General features: G+C 39.1%; 1 non-coding gene across 1 annotated transcript; it reads right to left on the reverse strand.

Moving 5' to 3' along the window:
- Nucleotides 1–6,899: 6,899 nt before the first annotated feature.
- On the reverse strand, nt 6,900–7,029 carry LOC112446868 (small nucleolar RNA SNORA18). The gene has a single exon (XR_003034954.1). It is a non-coding gene; the product is annotated as a small nucleolar RNA SNORA18 (small nucleolar RNA).
- Between the last annotated feature and the right edge of the window lie 2,360 nt (nt 7,030–9,389).

A 9,389-nucleotide genomic window follows, 5' to 3' on the forward strand; every position in this document is an offset into this window, starting at 1 on the left:
GATTGTCTTTTCTCCATTGTATATTCTTGCCTCTTTTGTCAAAGATAAGGTGTCCATAGGTACATAGGTTTATCTCTGGGCTTTCTATTTTGTTCCATTGATCTATATTTCTGTCTTTGTGCCAGTACCATACTGTCTTGATGACTTTGGCTTTGTAGTGGAGCCTGAAGTCAGGCAGGTTGATTTCTCCAGTTCCATTCTTCTTTCTCAAGATTGCTTTGGCTATTCGAGATTTTTTGTATTTCCATACAAATTGTGAAATTATTTGTTCTAGCTCTGTGAAAAATACCATTGGTAGCCTGATAGGGATTGCATTGAATCTATAGATTGCTTTGGGTAGTATACTCATTTTCACTATATTGATTCTTCCGATCCATGAACATGGTATATTTCTCCCATCTATTAGTGTCCTCTTTGATTTCTTTCACCAATGTTTTATAGTTTTCTATATATAGGTCTTTAGTTTCTTTAGGTAGATATATTCCTAAGTATTTTATTCTTTTCATTGCAGTGGTGAATGGAATTGTTTCCTTAATTTCTCTTTCTATTTTCTCACTATTAGTATGTAGGAATGCAAGGGATTTCTGTGTGTTGATTTATCTCCTGCAACTTTACCATATTCATTGATTAGTTCTAGTAATTTTCTGGTGGAGTCTTTAGGGTTTTCTATGTAGAGGATCATGTCATCTGCAAACATTGAGAGTTTTACTTCTTCTTTTCCAATTTGGATTCCCTTTATTTCTTTTTCTGCTCTGATTGCTGTGGCCAAAACTTCCAAAACTATGTTGAATAGTAGTGGTGAAAGTGAGCATCCTTGTCTTGTTCCTGACTTTAGGGGAAATGCTTTCAATTTTTCACCATTGAGAATAATGTTTGCTGTGGGTTAGTCATATGTAGCTTTTATTATGTTGAGGTATGTTCCTTCTATTCCTGCTTTCTGGAGAGTTTTTATCATAAATGGATGTTGAATTTTGTCAAAGGCTTTCTCTGTATCTATTGAGATAATCATATAGCTTTTAGTTTTCAATTTGTTAATGTAGTGTATTACATTGATTGATTTGAGGATATTGAAGAATCCTTGCATCCCTGGGATAAAGCCCACTTGGTCATGGTGTATGATCTTTTTAATGTGTTGTTGGATTCTGATTGCTAGAATTTTGTTAAGGATTTTTGCATCTATGTTCATCAGTGATATTGGCCTGTAGTTTTCTTTTTTTGTGGGATCTTTGTCAGGTTTTGGTATTAGGGTGATGGTGGCCTCATAGAATGAGTTTGGAAGTTTACCTTCCTCTGCAATTTTCTGGAAGAGTTTGAGTAGGATGGTGTTGCTGCTGCTGCTGCTGCTGCTGCTAAGTCACTTCAGTCGTGTCTGACTCTGTGCGACCCCGTAGACAGCAGCCCCCCAGGCTCCCCCATCCCTGGGATTCTCCAGGCAAGAACACTGGAGTGGGTTGCCATTTCCTTCTCCAATGCGTGAAAGTGAAAAGTGAAAGTGAAGTTGCTCAGTCATGTCCGACTGTAGTGACCCCATGGACTGCCGCCTACCAGGCTCCTCTGCCCATGGGATCTTCCAGGCAAAATTACTGGAGTGGGGTGCCATTGCCTTGTCCGAGGATAGGTGTTAGCTCTTCTCTAAATTTTTGGTAGAATTCAGCTGTAAAGCCATCTGGACCTGGGCTTTTGTTTGCTGGAAATTTTCTGATTACAGTTTCAATTTCTGTGCTTGTGAGGGGTTTGTTAAGATTTTCTATTTCTTCCTGGTTCAATTTTGGAAAGTTGTACTTTTCTAAGAATTTGTCCATTTCTTCCAAGTTGTCCATTTTATTGGCATATAATTGCTGATAGTAGTCTCTTATGATCCTTTGTATTTCTGCGTTGTCTGTTGTGATGTCTCCTTTTTCATTTCTAATTTTATTGATTTGATTTTTCTCCCTTTGTTTCTTGATAAGTCTGGCTAATGGTTTGTCAATTTTATTTATCCTTTCAAAGAACCAGCTTTTGGCTTTGTTGATTTTTGCTATGGTTTCTTTTGTCTCTTTTGCATTTATTTCTGCCCTAATTTTTAAGATTTCTTTCCTTTTGCTAACCCTGGGGTTCTTCATTTCTTCCTTTTCTAGTTGCTTTAGGTGTAGATTTAGGTTATTTTTTTGACTTTTTTCTGGTTTCTTGAGGTATGGCTGTCTTGCTATGAACCTTCCCCTTAGAATTGCTTTTAAGCAGAGACATTACTTTGCCAACAAAGGTCTGTCTAGTCAAGGCTATAGTTTTTCCTGTGGTCATGTATGGATGTGAGAGTTGGACTGTGAAGAAAGCTGAGCGCTGAAGAATTGATGCTTTTGAACTGTGGTGTTGGAGAAGACTCTTGCAAGTCCCTTGGACTGCAAGGAGATCCAACCAGTCCATTCTAAAGGAGATCAGCCCTGGGATTTCTTTGGAAGGAATGATGCTGAAGCTGAAACTCTAGTACTTTGGCCACCTCATGCGAAGAGTTGACTCCTTGGAAAAGACTCTGATGCTGGGAGGGATTGGGGGCAGGAGGAGACGTGGACGACAGAGGATGAGATGGTTGGATGGCATCACTGACTCGATGGACTTGGGTCTGAGTGAACTCCGGGAGTTGGTGATGGACAGGGAGGCCTGGCGTGCTGCGATCATGGGGTCGTAAAGAGTTGGACACGACTGAGCGACTGAACTAAACTAAACCGGACAGGTTTTGGGCTGTTGTGTTTTCATTTTCATTTGTTTCTATGCATATTTTGATTTCTTTTTTGATTTCTTCTGTGATTTGTTGGTTATTCAGCAGCGTGTTGTTCAGCCTCCATATGTTTGAATTTTTAATAGTTTTTCTCCTGTAATTGATATCTAATCTTACTGCATTGCTGTCAGAAGAGATGCTTGGAATGATTTCAATTTTTTTGAATTTACCAAGGCTAGATTTATGGTCCAGGATGTGATCTGTCCTGGAGAAGGTTCTGTGTGCACTTGAGGAAAAGGTGAAGTTCATTGTTTTGGGGTGAAAAGTCCTATAGATATCAATTAGGTCTAACTGGTCTATTGCATCATTTAAAGTTTATGTTTCCTTGTTAATTTTCTGTTTAGTTGATCTATCCATAGGTGTGAGTGGTGTATTAAAGTCTCCCACTATTAATGTGTTATTGTTAATTTCCCCTTTCATACTTGTTAGCATTTGTCTTACATATTGCGGTGCTCCTATGTTGGGTTCATATATATTGATAATTGCTATATCTTCTTCTTGGATTGATCCTTTGATCATTATGTAGTGACCTTCTTTGTCTCTTTTCACAGCCTTTGTTTTGAAGTCTATTTTATCTGATATGAGTATTGCTATTCCTGCTTTCTTTTGGTCTCTATTTGTGTGGATATCTTTTTCCAATCCTTCACTTTCAGTCTGTATGTGTCCCCTGTTTTGAGGTGGGTCTCTTGTAGACAACATATATAGGGGTCTTGTTTTTGTATCCATTCAGCCAGTCTTTGTCTTTTGGTTGGGGCATTCAACCCACTTATGTTTTAGGTAATTATTGATAAGTATGATCCTGTTGCCATTTACTTTATTGTTTTGTGTTCGAGTTTATACACCCTTTTTGTGTTTCCTGTCTAGAGAAGATCCTTTAGTATTTGTTGGAGAGCTGGTTTGGTGATGCTGAATTCTTTCAGCTTTTGCTTGTCTGCAAAGCTTTTGATTTCTCCTTCATATTTGAATGAGATCCTTTCTGGGTACAGTAATCTGGGCTGTAAGTTATTTTCTTTCTTCACTTTAAGTATGTCCTGCCATTCCCTCCTGGCTTGAAGAGTTTCTGTTGAAAGATCAGCTGTTATCCTTATGGGAATCCCCTTGTGTGTTTGTTGTTTTTCCCTTGCTGCTTTTAAAATTTGTTCTTTGCATTTGATCTTTGTTAATTTGATTAATATGTGTCTTGGGGTGTTTTGCCTTGGGTTTATCCTGTTTGGGACTCTCTGGGTTTCTTGGACTTGAGTGATTATTTCCTTCCCCATTTTAGGGAAGTTTTCAACAATTATCTCCTCAAGTATTTTCTCATGGTCTTTCTTTTTGTCTTCTTCTTCTGGGACTCCTATGATTCAAATGTTGGGGCATTTAATATTGTCCTGGAGGTCTCTGAGATTGTCCTCATTTCTTTTAATTCGTTTTCTTTTTTCCTCTCTGATTCATTAATTTCTACCATTCTATCTTCTACTTCACTAATCCTATCTTTTGCCTCCATTATTCTACTAATTGTTCCCTCCAGAGTGTTTTTGATCTCATTTATTGCATTATTCATTATATACTGACTCTTTTTTTATTTCTTCTAGCCCCTTGTTAAACCTTTCTTGCATCTTCTCAGTCCTTGTCTCCAGGCTATTTATCTGATGCCATTTTGATTTCAAGATTTTGGATCATTTTCACTATCATTATTCAGAATTCTTTATCAGGTAGATTCCCTATCTCTTCCTCTTTTGTTTCATTTGGTGGACATTTATCCTGTTCCTTTACCTGCTGGGTATTTCTCTGTCTCTTCATCCTGTTTATATTGCTGTGTTTGGGGTGGCCTTTTTGTATTCTGGCAGTTTGTGGAGTTCTCTTTATTGTGGAGTTTCCTCGCTGTGGGTGGGGTTGTATGGCTAGCTTGTCAAGGTTTCCTGGTTAGGGAAGCTTGTTTCGGTGTTCTGGTGGGTGGAGCTGGATTTTTTCTCTCTCGAGTGCAATGAAGTGTCCGGTATGAGTTATGAGATGTCAGTGGATTTGGAGTGACTTTGGGCAGCCTGTATATTGAAGCTCAGGGCTGTGTTCCTGTGTTGCTGGAGAATTTGCATAGTATGTCTTGCTCTGGAACTTGTTGGCCCTTGGGTGGTGCTTGGTTTCAGTGTAGGTATGGAGGCGTTTGATGAGCTCCTGTCAGTTAATGTTCCCTGGTGTCAGGAGTTCTCTGGTGTTCTCAGGATTTGGACTTAAGCCTCCTGCATCTGGTTTTCAGTCTTATTTTTGCAGTAGCCTCAAGACTTCTCCATCTATACAGCACTGTTGATAAAACATCTCCTTTCGAAGACAATGGGCTGCTTTTCTGGGTGCCTGATGTCCTCTGCCGGCATTCAGAAGTTGTTTTGTGGAATTTACTCAGCGTTTAAATGCTCTTTTGATGAATTTGTGGGGGAGAAAGTGGTCTCCCCTTCCTGTTCCTCCACCATCTTAGGACCACCTCCTTGCTCATTTCTTGTATTAAATAAATTTCTAAGGAGCATGTAACTGAATGAGATTGTTTCCTTCAAATCTCAACTCATATATCTTTTTCTAGTAAGCTTTCTGTCACTTCCCCCTCCACATGCCTCATGTTCCCAGAGCGTCTGGCTTTATCTCCATTTGCTTCTCTAAACTATAAATCTTTATTTTATTGAGCTAAAATTGACATATAACATTATATTAATTTCAGGTGTACAACATAAGGATTTGATATTTGTATATATTTCAAAATGATCACCACAGTAAGTTTAGTGAACATCTGTCATCATCCATAGTCATAATTTTTTCTTGTGTTGAAAACATTTAAGAATTTTCAAATATGCAATATAGCATAACTAACTACCATGATGATACTGCATATCACATCCCCATGACTTATTTATCTTATAAGTATAGCTTTGTACCCCCTTTCATCAATTTTGTCTGTCCTCTAATCCCTGCTCTTGGACCACCAATCTATTCTCTGTATCAATGAATTTCGTGTTTTTGTTTTTTCCCGCCACATGTAAATATGATCATGTATTGTCTGTCTTTGTCTGACTTAATTTCACTTAGCATAATACCCTCTAGATCCATCCATGTTGTTGCAAATTACAAGATTTTATTATTTTTTTGTCACTGAGTAATGTTCCTCTGTGTGTGTGTGTGTGTGTGTGTATGTATGAATATATGTGTATATTTTCTTTATCCATTCAACTCTTGGTGGACATAGGTTGCTTCAATATCTTGGCTATCAAAAATAATTGTGAAATGAACATCAGTGTGCATATATCTTGTCTAACTAGTGTTTTGGTTTTCTTTGAATGAATTCCCAACAGTGGAATTGGTTGATCATACAGTTGTTCTATTTTTAAATTTTTTGAGAAACCTCTACATAGTTTTTGATAGTGGCTGCACCAACTTAAATTCCCACCACCAGTGTACAAGGGTTCTCTTTTCTCTACATCCTCACCAACTCTTATTTATTGACTATTTTATAGTAGCTTTTCTAGTAGGGGTGAAGTGAGGTGACATATCATTATGGTTTTGATTTGCATTTCCCTGGTAATTAGTGATGCTGAACATCTCTTCATGTACCTATTGACCATCTGTATGTCTTCTTTGGAAAAAAGTCTATTCAGATCCTCCTCCACTCCCCACCCCCCCCCGCCCCCACACTATAAAGAGTTTCTTTTTATTATGTATAACAGAGGCAGAGTGATTTAAGTCAATAAATTTTTAAGGAACTTCCACACATCCTGATTCTTTCCACTGCCAATCACCTTAGCTTCTCCAAAGTCATAATCTTCAAGATAGCCCTTTCAAAAAGAAACTCTGTTCAACCCACAGCTGTCATGTGTATCTGCCCACAATTGTGTTAGTTGGGCCTCTTTGATCTTCAATGGAATGTACTTCAAAATTTCCCACCTGTAAATTTGGAGATCCAATTTCCTCAAGCAGTTTACTAGAAGATCATGTTTAGGGCCAGAAAATGGATCTGCCTAATTCATAATGGCACCCTCTAAAAATGTATTAAGTTCAAATCATATTCATTCTTAAGTTATCACACCCTGGAACTTGACAGAGATCATTGTGATATGCCAGTACCCAAGATTAAAAAAAAAAAAAAAAAGGTTTGTTAGGTTTTTCCTAGTTTAATTGGCAGCTCTCTCTCAAAGTTCTTTCCACAGATCTAACAGGTAGTTATATGAGTAAAGGAAACTACATAGTTACTCTCTGAGGCATTTCCAACAATGTAGGTTTTATAGAAAAAGCCCATAGGGGTAGACCTCAACCTTCTTCCCCTTTTTTAATCAGATGGTTATACACTGTCTGTAGTTATATGAGTTCTTTATGTATTTGGGGTATTCAGTTCAATTCAGTCGCTCAGTCATGTCCGACTCTTTGCGACTCCATGAATTTCAGCAAGCCAGGCCTCCCTGTCCATCATCATCTCCCGGAGTTCACTCAAACTCATGTCCATCGAGTTGGTGATGCCATCCAGCGATCTCATCCTCTGTCGTCCCTTTCTTCTCCTGCCCCCAATCCCTCTCAGCATCAGAGTCTTTTCCAATGAGTCAACTCTTCGCATGAGGTGGCCAAAGTACTGGAGTTTCAGCTTTAGCATCATTCCTTCCAAAGAATACCCAGGACTGATCTTTAGAATGGACTGGTTGGATCTCCTTGCAGTCCAAGGGACTTGCAAGAGTCTTCTCCAACACCACAGTTCAAAAGCATCAATTCTTCAGCGCTCAGCTTTCTTCACAGTCCAACTCTCACATCCATACATGACCACTGGAAAAACCATAGCCTTGTCTAGATGGGCCTTTGTTGGCAAAGTAATGTCTCTGCTTTTCAATATGCTATCCAGGTTGGTCATAACTTTTCTTCCAAGGAGTGAGCGTCTTTTAATTTCATGGCTGCAGTCACCATCTGCAGTGATTTTGGAGCCCCAAAAAATAAAGTCTGACACTGTTTCCACTGTTTCCCCATCTATTTCCCATGAAGTGATGGGACCAGATGCCATGATCTTCGTTTTCTGAATGTTTAGCTTTAAGCCAACTTTTTCACTCTCCTCTTTCACTTTCATCAAGAGGCTTTTGAGTTCCTCTTCACTTTCTGTCATAAGGGTGGTGTCATCTGCATATCTGAGGTTATTGATATTTCTCCCAGCAATCTTGATTTCAGCTTGTGCTTCTTCCAGGCCAGCGTTTCTCGTGATGTACTCTGCATATAAGTTAAATAAGCAGGGTGACAATATACAGCCTTGGCATACTCCTTTTCCTGTTTGGCACCAATCTGTTGTTCCATGGCCAGTTCTAACTGTTGCTTCCTGATGTGCATATAGGTTTCTCAAGAGGCAGGTCATGTGGTCTGGTATTCCCATCTCTTTCAGAATTTTCCACAGTTTATTGTGATCCACACAGTCAAAGGCTTTGTCATAGTCAGTAAAGCAGAAATAGTTGTTTTTCTGCAACTCTTGTGCTTTTTCAATGATCCAGCGGATGTTGGCAGTTTGATCTCTGTTTCCTCTGCCTTTTCTAAAACCAGCTTTAACATCTGGAAGTTCACAGTTCACGTATCGCTGAAGCCTGGCTTGGAGAATTTTGAGCATCCCTTTACTAGTGTGTGGGATGAGTGCAATTGTGTGGTAGCTTGAGCATTCCTTGGCATTGCCTTTCTTTGGGATTGGAATGACAACTGATCTTTTCCAGTCCTGTGGCCACTGCTGAGTTTTCCAAATTAGCTGGCATATTGAGTGCAGCACTTTCACAGTATCATCTTTCAGGATTTGAAATAGCGCACCTGGAATTCCATCACCTCCTCTAGCTTTGTTCATAGTGATACTTTCTAAGGCCCACTTGACTTCGCATTCTAAGATGTCTGGCTCTAGTGAGTGATCATAGCATCGAGATTATCTTGATCATGAAGATGTTTTCTCTACAGTTCTTCTGTGCATTCTTGCCACCTCTTCTTGATATCTTCTGCTTCTGTTAGGTCCATACCATGTCTGTCCTTTATCAAGCCCATCTTTGCATGAAATATTCCCTTGGTATTTCTAATTTACTTGAAGAGATCTCTAGTCTTTCCCATTCTGTTGTTTTCCACTATTTCTTTGCATTGATCGCTGAAGAAGGCTTTCTTTTCTCTCCTGGCTATTCTTTGGAACTCTGCATTCAGATGCTTATATCTTTCCTTTTCTCCTTTGCTTTTCACTTCTCTTCTTTTCACAGCTATTTGTAAGGCCTCCCCAGACAGCCATTTTGCTTTTTTGCATTTCTGTTCCATGGGGATGGTCTTGATCACTGTCTCCTGTACAATGTCAGGAACCTCTGTCCATAGTTCATCAGGCACTCTATCTATCAGATCTAGTCCCTTAAATCTATTTCTCACTTCCACTGTATAATCCTAAGGGATTTGATTTAGGTCATACCTGAATGGTCTAGTGGTTTTCCCTACTTTCTTAAATTTAAGTCTGAATTTGACAATAGGGAGCTCATGGTCTGAGCCACAGTCAGCTCCTGGTCTTGTTTTTGCTGACTGTATAGAGCTTCTCCATCTTTGGCTGCAAAGAATATAATCAATCTGATTTCGGTGTTGACCATCTGGTTATGTCCATATGTAGAGTCCTCTCTTCTTGTATTGTTGGAAGAGG

Source organism: Bos taurus, chromosome 5 (assembly GCF_002263795.3).
Source record: "Bos taurus isolate L1 Dominette 01449 registration number 42190680 breed Hereford chromosome 5, ARS-UCD2.0, whole genome shotgun sequence".
Classification (NCBI taxonomy): Eukaryota; Metazoa; Chordata; class Mammalia; order Artiodactyla; family Bovidae; genus Bos; species Bos taurus.